Below are 12,823 nucleotides of genomic sequence, written 5' to 3'. Positions count from 1 at the left end.
TAACAAATTCGGAATCATCTTCATACTCTTCATCGCTCTCACACGAGGCGAAGGGACGGTAGCCGAGTCCGTACCTAGTACGAGGGAGACGGCCCTTTTTCACGAGTCGTTCTGACTGGCTCCACCACTCTTCACACACGTTGGGCGGAGATGGTAATCGCTGATTCCTTCGGAGCTTTATTCCGGACCTCTCGAGTAAGGGGACCATGTTTGGTTCCACCCTCAAAGTCCTGATGATCTCCTCCTTATCCGATTCAGTATCTGGAAAATTCAACACAAGGTTACAGCACTGAGTATGTGGAACCTTATAGAAAAGGGTCGGGCTTGTGTATCCCTGAGGATCAGGAACAGCCCAGACTTCTAATGGTGTAGCAACTGAAGTGTAAAGTGATGGAAGCGGAAGAAGAGGGGAGCTCGAGGCCACCTTCTCTATTTTAGCGACTATCTTCTTCACTCTCCCCTCTTTATGCTCGGGGGATGTAGAGGTGGCCGCTTTATTAGTCACCTGAAGTGTTTGCGCAGTGGCTGGAGGGGCATCTGTTGAGCCCTCATGCACTGTTATAAGAGGCTTTTCTATATTAGCATTATACTCGAAAAGTATCGGGGAAGGTGTATTCCCTTCATCTTTAACGAAAGGCATCTCTATCCGGGGCCTTGCTTCTGACCTTGTCCGGGTAGTAGTCATTGATGGTGCTGACGAAGAGGCCTCCAAGTTCCCCATGATTAAGGGCGTCGTGGAGGTGGGCGATGCGGAGTTCCAACTCCAGAACGTGCCTGAATTGTCCTCTTTGATTGCCCCCGGTCCTTGTTGTCGTCGAGACACGGGAGCGTACGATCGAGGCTTTCCTCGGTCCCTACTGCCACGAACGCGAGGGAAAGAGCTTCGTTGTCTTGAGCATGGTGTGATTAGGAACTCCATCTCGGAACTGGAGGATGTTGGGTCGGGTGTGACCATGACATCCACTGCTGGGGTCGAGCGACCCAAACGCTCTTCTCCACCAGTGCTAGGGAAGAAGTACTTAGCATCTGCATGGTGCACTTCTTGCACCGTATATGGGGACAAATTACCGATGATTCGATGTTGTTCTCCTTTATTATCCACGAACTTGAAGCATTGGTGCAACGTAGAGGGAACAACCTGGTATTTGTGTATCCAAGGTCTACCCAATAGCGCCGAGTATGACGTCACAAACTCGATGACGAAGAACTTCACCTTAAAGCTGAAGGTGGACATTTGTAACCTCACGGTGATGGAGCCCAACGCCTTGCTCCCGTTGCTGTCTTAGCCACATATGACCACGCTGGTTGGCTCGAGATCATCCATCGTATACCCGGCTCGTGTCAAACTGCGAATAGGCAGAAGGTTGACTGCCGAGCCAGGGTCTATGAGCACATGACGAAGATGTGCGCTCCCAATGTTTCCTTCAATGTAGAGTGGTCGATTATGGTTATCGGTTTCAACCATCTTATCTTCCTCGGAGAATGATATCTCATTAGCTTCAGCAAGAGTGCTAAGGAGCCGGTGTTTGGCCATAGCCGTCTCGTATATGTGAGGAGTCTGTAGAGCCTTGATTAAGGCCTCTCGCAAGTCTGGCATTAGCGTCAGTGCATCATAGACGCTTAATAGCGCTGGAATGCGCTTTAAATGAGCAACGACGTTATATTCTATGTTGTCTTCTTTAGCCTGCATCTTTGACGATGATGGCTGGGATTCCTGAATGGGGAGCTTTGAGCGTTGTAACCCATCGGTTTTGTCAGCGCGAGGCTGTCGAGGCTTCACTGGCTCAGGAAGTTCTCTACCATTTCTCAGATTCATATTTACTTCTTCAATCTCTCCCTCTTCGGCGGATGTAGCTTCCGCCTCGAGGGCTTTACGTTCCTCGGGAGTAATAGCGACTCCTAAATTTGAGTCGTCATCATCTTCACTTGCGGCGATGGCATTACATTGCGCCACCACGGAGGACAGAGTAGTATCGAGAACGTGCTCATCTCTTGACGTCGTTGGCTGTCCCCAGGTCCTAGGGAAGAATTGACCTAGTGTAGGCAAAATGGTAATTCTCCGCGGGAAAGCCTCATCTCCCTCCGACTCGGGAATGAATCGGGGAGGCATACGTCGTTGACTTGGATCACGCCGTGCAATTTGCACCAGTGCTGAAGGAGGATTAACTTGATAGCTTGATCGTCGAGCTCTTGGAGGGCGCCTTTGAGGTACCTGCTGCCACTGTTGCTCCTTCACACGATGAGTGACGGGCGTGAGCCGAAGCCTCTCGAACTGATCTTCTACTTGGGCGAATGGCGCCCAATACTCTTGTTCTTCATTTATGTGAATAGATGATGAGCCATTATGTCTTACTGTTACCACATTAGCGGTATGGTAATCTGGGTTCATGGCTTCAGGCTTTAGGGCCAACCTCTTCTCATCGACCGCTCTTTGTAACCACTCTTTGAAAGCGATGCAATCTTCAATAACATGCCCTACGTACCGATGGTACGGGCAATACAAAGGATTTTCAATCATGGCGACCTGCTCAGGTCTTGCCGGAGTAGGTAAATTCACAAGCTTCTGCTCGTTCATCTGTTCGAAGAGACTTTTGATGAGGTCTCGTCGAAAGACATATTGCTTATTCAGCATCTCCCGGACATTAGGACGCACAGTTGGTCTTGGCCGTTCATTCTTCGGGCCGAAGACTGGAACAGCACTTGTAGCGTTTGCCTCAACGGATGCCTTCGCCTTGTTGCCATTTCCGGCCGGCTTACTCGAAGACCCGTACCGTCTAGTGTTGTCGGTGGAGCCTGCGTTCTTGTACATCTCCATGATGTGTGGTACCTTCTCGAACTCCAGCTTGGTAGCCGCAACGGCATCTCCAAGTGAACTGAATGTCTTGGGATCACGTCTTGAAACTCCGACCAACCAGTGTTGTAACATGCCGTGGATGCACATTTGCACAGCATCTTCTGGATGCATCTCTCTTGCGAGACGAACGTAGTTGTTTCTAAAACGGACGATGTAATCTTCGATCCTCTCATCCCGTCTTTGTTTAATTTGGGACAACTCTAGAATCGAGATGTCCTTTCTCATAGTGATGAAATGTGATTTGAATAATTCTTTCATAGCAACCCAACTGGGCACCGAACCCGCAGGCAGACGGCTATACCAGTGGAAGGCAGCTCCTGTCAAGGAAGCTGAGAATTGGCGCAGTAGTAGTGATGGGTTATTTGCAGTGTCTCCACACACTGACTCGAAGTAAACAAGATGTTCGGTGGCATCACCGGTTCCGTCAAACAAACGGAACTTCGGCGGATGCCAACCTGCAGGGAATGCGACTCGATCGTGCCACGCTTCATATGGCTTGTCGAGCTCACTCTCTAATGGTCTTGGAGCCTGCTCGGCCGCCAATTGACGCATTCTTCTGTTGACTACGTCTTCTGTGATACTGTGGTAGTCTCTTAGCGTCACAGCCGGCGCAACATGTGTGGCTGAATTTGCCGGCACGGCCATGACATGTGGAGGAGTGACGCCCGTTTGATGAGTATGCGTGCCCCCTGCCCCTATCGGAGGAGGATTGCGCAACTGAGACGCAGCTTCGAACTCAGTAAACTGTGGATCAACTTGAGGGATCCGTAGTACGTTAGGTGGTGGTGGCGGTGCACCTCCTGATGTAAAGTGTAGCATCATGGAGCAGAGCTGGTCCACTCTCGCGGACAACTCGCTTACTTGTCTTCCAAGAGCGCTATTATGCTCATTTTGAGTGCCCGGATGTGGTAGAGGTACTTGCTGATGTTGACTGCCTGTACCCCCTCGGGGTACTGTAGATGGTATTGTACCCGCGTCTGGGTGTGGTTCTTCGCGAATGCCTTCATTTTCGTTGGCCATATTTACAGGCGCAACGTTTAGGCCTTCTGGATCTTTTTCGTCTCCGGACAATGCCGAAGGTGCTAGCCGGGAGTAATGTGGCGACTGAGAGCGTGCTTCAAGCGAGTCTGATGTATGAGCCCCGGGACTATATTGTCCTTCGTCCTCGGATGTGACGGGGCTACTTTCTATTCGATGTCGAGCAGTCATCTTCAAGCGTGTGTCGGGGCCAGGACGCGTAGCCACCGTGTGTAATTGATCTTGATCTCGCGGTAAACGCGAAGAAATACTTCTGTAGGTATCAGGGTGGTCATACGAAGAAGACCCCCCTTCAAATGATTTGCATTTCCCGGACACGGGGAAACAAGGGGCGATTATGGCCTCCTTCTGCAGTCTTGCAGTAGTTTGTGAGGACCTGCCGAAGCAAGCCTTTGGGTTTGGCAAAATTTCCTCCTCGGAGGAGTATGCTAGCTCGTGTGTGATAGGAAGGGGTTCCCAGTCGGAGTCTGATTCTTCGAGGTTCAAGACCCCGATGGTGCCGCACATCATGATGTCTCCGTCATTGGACTTTTTAGAGCTCTCGGACGTAGTATCATAGTTTGTCGAAGCATCCGAGCTTGGTTCTACAGGCTGTTGGGACCCTTTAGCAGTAGATGGCAGTGTCGTTTCCTCAGGGACAGTTGCAGGTTTGTCCTCCGTTACTGGCTTTTCATTTTCTTTAGTAGCGATGACTTGAGAGGGTTGAGGTGGCTCAACCCTTTGCTGCTGCACGACAGGCCCTGTTGAAACAGGGATAACGCCATTGTCTTGTGTTTGACGTGGCTTTGGAGCCAGGCGTTCTAAGAGGAAATTGTATCTCGGGTTTTGTTCGAGATTCGGCGTTACCCGAACGCTAACTCTTCCATCCTCCGGGTGGACTTGGCCGTCTTCCCGAACGCGGACTTGTACATGACGTAGAACGAGGTCTTGTAATTCCCGGAACCAGGCTTGCCGGTTTCTCTTTCTTCGCTCGCGCCTACGTTGATTCTCGTTGAGAATATACGGGGTTGAGTATCTAGCCGGTGAAGCGAGACGACGTGCCGGTCGTGTAGGAGCCTCGTGCCTCGGGGCTTCGTGACTGGAGGAAGCCACCTCGTAGGGAAGCCTCCGATCGCGCCGAAAGGGCCTTCTTGGATTTGCGTAGTCTTGGTTATGTGACTCTTGATCCCAACGAGTGGGTGGCCGCATTTGACGTGGCCGATATGTTGTTGGCGGAGGGCCTCTTTGTCGAGGAACCTCGGCGCGGCGATCTTGATGTTCATGATGATTTGTAGGACGGGGATTGCCCCCAGTCCGTGGAGTTTCTAACGCAGTTGTACTGCGAAGCTGTCTTTCGAGACCATTCATTTGGTCTCTAAGTTGTTGTAGTTGTCGTTGTAGCTCATCAGGTCGAGGCGCCGGCACTTCACTTGGAAGCACGGCGAACTGGTTTGTGTCTTTAGACGAAGAAGGGTCAGACGTTACACCGACGTGAAAACAAGGCATCCAGTGCTGGCAACCAGCAAGACTGGGGTTGTAGAGCCTGCGCCTCCTTCCAAGACGCTGAGACAAAAACTCCTCTACTATGGCCTCCCGAGCGGGGAGTCTAGCTCGTGTCGCATGATGAGTCCATGCGCGGGGCATGATCTCATTTGAAGCTGCTTCTTCTTCGATGGTGCTATTTGGAATGAAACGGGAGGCAATCCGCTGTCGGAGCCTTCGAACTTTAATGATCTTACGCCGGCAATTCCGGCGTGCATGTTCTTTCCCATCTAGACGAGCAAGGGTGATGATCCGACGCAAGTTCTCGCAAACCGCGTCTAGTGCCACGACCAACTCAGCTTCGGTTTTCTCAGCGTGGGGTAAATCCTTCAGCATAGCTTTGGCCTCAGCGACAACATTGTGGCACTCATCCTTGATTTGTGAAAAGGCTCTCTTTTGAGCCCTGTTTGTTATAGGAGCCTGAGCTGGCCCCTTCGTCATTTTGGAGTAGATGGCACCCTCGTGCTGGATGATGACCACCGGCGGAAGTGTTCCGAACTGTAGGATCGTGGGAATCGAGTCGCGGGCAGGGACGAATCCACCTGCAGCCACAGCGTCTCTTGGTTAGTATTTTCCCGACGATTTTTTTTTTGCAAGCAGCACTTGTAGACTCGGGAGACCATTTTGACGACCAGCGCAGCGCAGCAAAGATGGGAGGAGAACCATGTCCCACTGGGCGTGCCATTTTGTTTCGCGGATTCGAAACGTCTCGCGTTTGGATTGTATTGAAAACTGTGTATGTAATATTGCGGGCGTGCCAGTATACAGAATATACAAGAGACAGGATACAATGTAATGGAATTGTAACTTTATTCATTCATATTGAATTCATAAAGTACATCTTTCGATTACAATTGTTTTACTCCTCAAACGCACACGCTATCTGACTATCTTCATGATTTGGCGATTGCTTTGTCTTGGTTCCCGTAGCCTCGTGAGGCTCTCCGGTTAATTACGCCCGTCTTCGGGCTACCTCCGATTAAGTGCGCTGGCGGTCGTCATACCAAGGTCGTCTCCGAGTCTGCAAGGCTGTAGTCACACGCAACAAAGATCAATCAAAGTAAGCGTTAGAAATCAAAAGCAGTAAAGAATGGGATAACGGTCTAGCATGAGCTTTTTGGACTGTTTATGTATCCCGGGTCATCATCGGCCTCGTAGGCCTCAGAATTATGTTTTTAGGAAGAGGTGGGCTAGGAGCGCGGCACGACGCGTAGCTTCGACCGAGAGCAGCAGCATGGCCACAACCGGGAGCTCCGACGCCGTGCTTGACTCACTAGCTCCTCTTTGGGCCTCAGACTTGTCCTCATCGACCATCTCTGAAGGCAACACACCACAAAGGCGAACGCCACAAAGGCGAGGGTGATCACTATTTGGGCCACGCAGGCTCCTACCGCAATGGCACATATATTTTCTGCGATAAGATAGTATGAAGGCTCATAGTAAAGTAAACCACATCTTTGATAGGCAACAGCGGACATCATCGTTAGCTCATCTCTGATAGGTAGCAAGAGGCAACCTCATTAGCTCATGAGAACAAGACAGCATCCCCACATCAGTATCAAGATATCAACATAGCCATCAGTAGCCCAATAGCCAAGAATAATCCATAAGAATGCATAATCAACAATAGGGACAATCCTCAAGGGAGCCCAGCATTGAACACATGATCCCCAATAGGCAGCAAGTAACATAATGCTCCATCTGACAATAGGCATTCAGTAACAACAAAGAGGGCCAGCAAGCAACCAGCAGCCTCACCGGCCAAACATCAAAACCACAAGAGCACTGGGCAAGCAAGAGCAAGCCTCAGCAGCAGCATAGCCCAAAAGCATGCACGCGCAACCGAGGTCAGCAACAGCGTGACGGCCAGGATGCCTAGCTTCAACAGGGCGTCCAGCGCACAGGCTACAACGACATGCCGGAGCGCGGAGACTTCAACGGCAATGATCGGAGCACAGGCTGCAAGGGGCACGCCACTGGAGCTCTAGCATCCGCGGCACGTGACCGCATCAACAGAAAAATTACACGGCAACAACATATTGATGACGCTGACCGGGGCCTCAGTTTTATCATCACCGGCCATGGGAAGGGCGGCATATGCTTGCGCATGAATGGCACGGCTAGACAGATGGGCGGCGCAATGGCACGCATAAACAGAGAGACAACACCATGGCCGGGCTAGCAACATCACGAGATCCACGGCACGACACCAGCACTGTCAGAGGCTCGCCGACATGGCCATGGCCAGGGGTCGAATAGAGCATGGTGCGGCATCAGCACACATCAACAGGATGAGCAACAGTCGGGCCTCAGCAGGCACAACGGCAAGTACACAGAGCAAGAGCACGCCGACGCGAAGGCCGGGGACAAGCGTGAGCAAGACAGTAGCATATGCACGGCACGACGACCGGTCAATCGCAAAGAGGACGCATCAGCGGCATGACACATCACAGCCAGAGAGAATGCGACAGCCGGGCCTTAGTTTTAACATCACCGGCCAACGGGCATAAGCACGACGGCACGAAGGCCGGGCTATCACAGAGCAGAAGGGGGGAAGAGCAACGGCACAGCCGGAGCACCGGCTACGACGGCAAGGCCGTGCATCACAGAGAAAAGTCACGGCCAGGGCTCACCTTGGGTCAGCGTCATGGTGGCGATGGGGACGGATCAACAGCGCACTCTGATCAGAGACGGGGAAGCAGCAGGGGCGGCACCCTTCAGGGCTTCGGCAGGGCACGAAGGCGACAACGCGAGGTAGCGGCGAGGTGGCAGCGCAGAGTAGCAGGGCTCCCGCGTGCTCCTCCCAAAAAAAGGAACTCCTTCTCCCGGGCACCCCCTCCCTGCACCTTTTATAGAGGTGGCCCGAGGTTCCCACGGGAGGAGAGAAGAGCATGTAGCCGACCCAAACTCGCGGAAATCGCGGCGGCCGAGCTCATCCGAAGCAATCCCCAAACCGATTTGAAATCGGGGGAAGAGATAGAGATAGAGAGGATTCGGTTTGTTGGAGATAAAGGGGAAGGGGAGAGAGGGCGCCGGCACAGCTCGGGCGACGCGAGCGGCGCGGCCCGTAGACCAGGGGGCGAGGCGATGCGGCGCAACAGCTCGGTGCAGGGCGAGGATAAGGAGAGGGGGGGGGGGAAGGTTGCGGCTGGGTTGGCGCGGCCAGGCGCATGCGTGGCGGCGCTGCTCGGGAGCGCGGCGCGAGAGGAGGCGGCGGCGCTTGCGAGGGAGGTGGCGGCGGATGCAAGGGAGTGGCTCCCTCCCTCAGCTCGCCCGAGTGGATAAGGAGAGCAGCGGGTGGGCTGGGCCGGCCTGACCGGGCCGCGCGGCAGGAAAAGGCTGAGCCGGTTCGGGCCGTCCTAAAGAAAAGGCCCGCCTCCTTTTTTTTTATATGTATATGAATACGTACATGGGTGTAAATATACACCAAAATGGTATCGTACAGTTTACAAGGTAGAAAGGTAGTTGTTTTTTGAGTTAGGTATAGATGCTCACACATATGTGTCCAGGTTGCTTACCGCATATGTTTTACTTAATCATGTGGTCTATTCTTGCTAACAGCTCAATGCATAATCCTTGGAGTCGAGCTATGTATATGTGCTCTATATGGATTAAGTCTTGCGAATACCTTTGTACTCATGCCTGTGCTTTCAGGTTCTGCTGGTGAGGGTGAGGCAGTGTTTGGCTACTTCGTGCCCGCCAATGCAGATGGTGGGCAAGAGTAGTACATCCTTCTTTGGTGAGACGTATCTTTTAGGGTGGAGCCTAAGGGCATATGACTCCACTCCTTTTGTTGTTGTTAAAGTTTTAATCTTCCACTGCGTAGTTTCTCTTTGTGTAAACTGTTGCAAATGATTGCATACTTAAGAACTTGTAATATAACTTTAATTACTCGCTCTTTCTTAAGCTATGTTGTGATGTACATGTTAGAAAGTCATGTGTTTCGATCTTGGGACTACCGGGATGATATTCTTGTTAATCATTAAGGTTGTATTTATGAATAATGATCCTCCTGATGATTAATTAGGATACTATTTGGACGGTTCCTCACAAAAATTCACGAAGACCACGGCATAACTAGGACGTATCGAGACCGTATGTAACACTTGGACCTCTAGATGTACTTGACCCTTTGCAGCCTCAATTTGGTAGCCACCAACTCTTATGATTAGCGAGCATGACGTGGGCCATCGAGAAGATCTATAGTATCCGGCTCCATAGATGGAGAGAAGAGATGTTGTTCGACCTCTCTGGAGGCTTGACTACTCCTGCGTCCAGCAATGGGGCTATCATCCGCTGGCACACTAGGAATTATGATTCCCTGTGACACAAACCTTTGCATTGAGGTCTTGATAAACGCTCTTCATGATTGACTGGGTCAATGCTTGCACATCGATTGGACCCGACCTCTTCCTTTTCTTGTACATCCTGACATGTTTCGGGAAGCCTAACTTCCAGTCTTGGGAACTAGGCACGCCTCATACGCGACTTGGGTTCTTAGGGTTTCCCAGCACAGTTGAGAGCTCGTCATGTTTCCTAACCCTGGTGAATGAACCTTCGGTGGATTGGGTTGCTATTTCTTTCACCTTTTCAGCGTCTGACTCAGTTTCACTGGATTTGAAGGTGATTTCTCCACTATCTGATAGCTTACCCCTCGCTTGCAAATACTATTGCGATCGTCTTGGGAATTACAACCAAGGATTCTCGCGGCTTTCGTTTGCTAACTGTTCGTCCTCTGCTTGTCATTTCTCCTTTTTCCCCACATACCCGCATGTGCCCAGGTTGTGGTTCCGTTTATTCTTTGCCCAAAGCTGCTTCTTTGCTAAACTCTCTGTTTGGAACACCTTTAAGCTCTTCAACCCCACAAAAGCTTCGCAATCCTCCCTTCTCATATATGGGTACTTGCTGAAGACCTTCAACCCTTTTGGCATATACTCGTTCATAAGCTTGCTCTTGTGGCTTCTCCAAAGTTTGGCTATCATTTTCATAGCAGCCCTGCAACCCTTCGCTTTCATGTTTTCCAGGAACTCCAGAAACGTATTGGCGCCATCATTGAACAAGGCATTCTTTTGGGCCACTGAGAGGTCATCGAACTTCCGAAGGGTCAATGACACTCACTCCTGAGCATTAAGGCCTGCGAGCTTCCGCAACCTCTACAGGGCCTTCTTCTCTGAAGGCACACCGTCATCATCGATTGTCGTGATGGCAATTTTGTCCATCGGCCACTTTGATTATGCTATTATCCTTTGTAATGTTGCTCCACTAGGACCTGATTGCGCAGATGTCTGACTGGGAGCTTGTGCTTCGTCAGTGGATCCGTATGAAGACTTGTTGGTAGACATCTAATAGATACGAATATGCAGATACAATTCACTTTTATACGAATTTATGAAAATATGATGTATTTCTTATCTAAAGCAAATGGTCCTAGCTAATTTCTAATATGTAAAGGTAGGTCATAATCCCATTTGAGGATTTGTAGCACGAATAGATTTCCATACTCTTGTATGGTTCTAGAGAAAATTTCGGCAGCACCTTCCCGCTATTCTCCAAATATACATATCGACAACGAGCCAAGATCGTGTGTATTCATAGAACAACATGGAGACGTCACCGAAATTCTCTCTAGAACCATATAAGAGCACGTAAGCCTACTACTCGGGCCACATATCCTCGAACTGTCTAAAGTACGTGGATAATTTAAGAGTATCTTCTTATAAATATGATGGTTGCCAAGTCATATTTATAATCAAACACTCCCAAACGGGTTACGTCATTAATGACTTTCAGAGAATTTTGGTATATTTCTTTTAAGAACAGAATTTATTTTTTCCTTCTGATTTAATTATTTCCTTTATGAATTTATTTACAATTGCATAAATTCATAACTACATTCTTAAAAATTCTTAAACATTCATATAAATTCATAAAAATTAATAAATTCATAAAAATCTTAAAAATTCGTCACAAGTAATCTAAATTATATTAATCAAGTACTATCAGGTGTCATAGATTCAAACTTAAGGTGTCAATCCACATGAAATTTAGAATTAACTGAATGTTATAAATATTACAAATTTAAGGTTACATTGATTCATCCATCATTTGGCATGTATTCGTTGTTTCCGTACTTTTTTTGACATGGATCCCTTCATTATGGTTGGAATGCAGGTATGAAGTCTTCTCGTTTTGTGCAACTTGTGGCATGATTGCAGTAGCAAAGGGGGGATTTTATCAAATTGATTGTACTCGTCCTTATCAACCATGTTTTCAACTTCGAAGATCCGTTTTTTCCCAGTGAGAACTACATGAAGTTTCTTATTTATCATATCAGTCACATAAAATACATGAGCAACTTGTTTAACGAGTACTCAATGTTTGTCCTTATATCCGACAAGTTTGAGATTGACACTAGTCAATCCGTACTTGTCTTTCATAACGTCCTTTGTCCCGTGTACTCAACGCAACCGAAGCAGGGGTACTTTAAATCCTAAGTAATCCAGTTTCCAGATCTCCTCTATCTAATCGTAGTATGTGCTCCTGTGCATGTTATTATCATAAGCATTTATACGAACATTGCTATTCTGGTATGTGCTTTTCTGATATTGGACAACCGTGTAAAATATGTAATCATTTATATCGTACCATTGATATGTTGTAATTATGTATACAGGACCCACTGCTAGTTTCCAGATCAAATCACTTGTAGGAGTACTCGATTAATTGATTCGATTTTGAAACCAAGTGTTGAAACTTTGCATATGTTGAATGCATTACTTCTACCTTGAATTGTTGTTCATCCTTTCCTTATCGCCTTGAGTATGTTGTTGGTGTCTAGATTACAAGTTTAGTCGAAATGCTTAGCAATCGTTCGTGAGCTTAGGCGTTATTTACTTTCATAATGATCACAATGTTGGTATGGGTTGATGATGGTGGGATGTGTAGTGAGTATGAGACGAGATGTAGACGGTGTTAGGGGTGTTATTTGCTCCGGAGGAAAGTCCTGGGGGCAGGCCGGGAGAGGATTTCGGACACCGTAGACTGCTTGCGTTGTTTAAGCATCGATCGTCGGTGTAGTTGGCTTTAGCACTTATCTTACTCACCACATGCCGATCTAATGGTAAGACGAGCCGAATACCTTTGTAGCTATGGTCATTTGGGGCCTGAACATCGACGGTGTGAGCGGGCGGGTTTGTAGTGGTACTAGCTTGCTCCGGGAGTAGTTTTAGTACCGCCGCGCCGAGCGATGCATGTTTAAAATAATCAGGGTTTATTGGGAAATGTTGATATGAGTACCCATTGTATGGATCTGTGTGGCCATGCAAGCCGTATGGTCCTCAAATCGTATGGGTCCAGGAGTATCTCCTGCAAGGTGTAAAAATATTTCGAAATACCGCGCTCTCGGTCATG

Source organism: Phragmites australis, chromosome 22, assembly GCF_958298935.1.
Source record: "Phragmites australis chromosome 22, lpPhrAust1.1, whole genome shotgun sequence".
NCBI lineage: Eukaryota > Viridiplantae > Streptophyta > Magnoliopsida > Poales > Poaceae > Phragmites > Phragmites australis.
The sequence above is the reverse complement of the archived record's forward strand: the minus strand, read 5'-3'. Positions refer to the sequence as shown.